Here is a 2,401-nt window from a genome sequence, read left to right on the forward strand (position 1 = left end):
GAAAACAGTCCAGGAGAACCTGGACCTGAGCACACCCCGTGCCAACTGAAAGGCCATCTCAGTAGCAGATCGGAAGCTTTGAACACAGATCACCAAAAGCCACATAGGTTTGAGATGCTATCAAGGACATCACACGTTCAGAAAGCAAAAGGTCACTAAAAAGTCAAGAAAGAAAGAAAGAAAGAAAAGCAAAATGGATATCAGAAAATACTTTGAAATGTATTCTTGGACATAGAATAGTTAAAGCAAATAGAAGAAACGCTGAAGCAAAGGAGCTGAACAAAAGATCCCAGAGGATGACTGGAGAAGACAGAATCGCGTTATCATGAAATGTGCAAGGGACTGGTCAGAAAACCAAAGGGAAGTACATGCCCAGCACTGTGTAAGCTGAAATAACGGAAGAAAAAAATTAAATCTAGCCGGAAGGAGTCTATGGGCAAAATATCGAACAAGCAGAAACCATCAAAGGGAGATGAAAGGAAAACTCGGGTCACTGTCCCAAAACAGAATTGGTAGACATTTCAGGAAGCGGCATGTGATCAAGAACTGATGGCATGGAAGGAAGAAGTCCAAGCTGCGCTGAAGGTACTGGCAAAAACAAGGCTCTGGGAAATGACTGCCAGTTGAGATATTTCAGCAAATGGATGTAATTCTGGAAGCACTCCCTCTGTGCCCTGTTCCCACAACAGCCTCTTGATTCACGCACAGTTCAGCATGAGCACAGTCAAGTGTTCTGAAACATTATACTTGGAAACATAGAGGGTCAGCAAGAGAGGTGAATGATGCCAATGGGATGGACTGACACGGGCTGCAACCCCCGGCCGAACCACTGCAACGATTGAGAGGATGGTACAGGACGCAGGCAGTGTGGCATCTGGTTGCAATTATGGGCCCTATGCGTGGGAATCAACTTGAGGCACCTAACAACAACAACAGTACATATTAAAATGAGCGTATGCTCTTGCCTCTGATTCTAATCCTGCTCGTATATTACAGCCTTTCCTCCTAACTTTTTTTCTCCAATAATGAGGAAATCTGCTCTCACTACCTACAATATAGTTACATGCTTGGTCCATTCAACTGTGCACCTAAAAACTTTCAGAATTTCAGTAATAAAACACATTGAGGAAGTAAATTAGAACATTTATATACAATTCTTTGTTGCCCTTACTCTTAGAATATCCCATTAAGATTTTATTTTCCAAAGTTACATAGGTTAGTTCTTTTCTGACTCATCCCCTTTGGTGTCATTATTTGTTTTTAACACAGGTTTATTTTATTTTTTAAATTTATAATTTTTATTGGGGGGGGGGGCTCTTACAAATCTTATAACAATCCACCATTCAATAGAATTAAGCACACTTGGACATATGTTGCCATCAACATTTCCAAAACAGTTTTTTTTCCACTTGAGTCCTTGGTATCAGCTCCTCTTTTTACCCCTCCCCCCGCCTCCCACCCTTGTGAATCCTTGATCAATTATATATTATTATAGTTATTTTGTGTCTTACACTGTCCATTATCTCCCTTCACCACCTTTCTGTTATTCATCCCCGGTGGGGGGGGGTGCTCTCGATCTAACCTTGTGATGGGTTCCCCCTTTCTCTCCCTTCCAGTTAGGTTTATTCTTAATTTTTTTTTAAAAGGAGCTCACTGCCATCAAGTTGATGCCAACTCATAGCCTCCCTATAGGACAGGTACAACGGCCCCTCTGAGTTCCTGAGCCTATGACTCTGTCTAGGAGTAGAAAGCCCAGTCTTTCTCACCGAGGGCTGCTGGTGGTTTCCAACTGATGACCTTTCGGATCTCAGCCCAATGCATAACCATTACGACACCAGGGCTCCTCATTCTTGATAGGAATGCTACTCTTACGTTTTTCCTCCCACACTGTTACTGGTGAATATCTTTGAGCAATTACAAGATAATATCTGGGTAGGATCAGGGAAGTGCTTTACCAAGACACTTAGCTTTTAATTGCTCAAAAGCAGCACATATGATTTATTTAGGTGTGGCACCTAATATTCAACATAAATATTTGAGATCTTTATCTTAACACAGCCTTGGACGTCTACATGAGTTTTACAGCAACCTCATCCCTTCGTTGCCTCTTCTGGAACTACGCCCCATCCAGCACTGAAAAATGATTCTGCCTTTCTCTCTAGCTGCTCAGTTTCCCAGCATATCTTAAAGCCAAGGAGAGGAAATGAAAGCGATTCCAGTGCGAAGTCCAAAGCTGAGTGTTTCTAGAGTCCAAGTGAGAAGGGAGTGATGGACAAGGGCGGGGGCACTCAGAGAGAGGGTGTTCTGAGAAAGGGAAGAAATCAGCTGAGTTTAAGTTTGAAAACTGCGCAGAAGAAATGGACTCTGAGCCCCATAGAGGACACCATCATCTAAGGACAAA

At 42.6% G+C, this 2,401-nt stretch overlaps 1 protein-coding gene across 1 annotated transcript in view; it reads right to left on the reverse strand.

Moving 5' to 3' along the window:
- The window catches only part of IRAK3 (interleukin 1 receptor associated kinase 3), a 62,266-nt gene that overhangs the window by 45,022 nt on the left and 14,843 nt on the right, over nucleotides 1-2,401 (reverse strand). The window lies entirely within an intron of this gene.

This window comes from Echinops telfairi, unplaced genomic scaffold (genome assembly GCF_000313985.2).
Source record: "Echinops telfairi isolate 266 unplaced genomic scaffold, ASM31398v2 ScPeMD7_2;HRSCAF=8, whole genome shotgun sequence".
Lineage (NCBI taxonomy): Eukaryota > Metazoa > Chordata > Mammalia > Afrosoricida > Tenrecidae > Echinops > Echinops telfairi.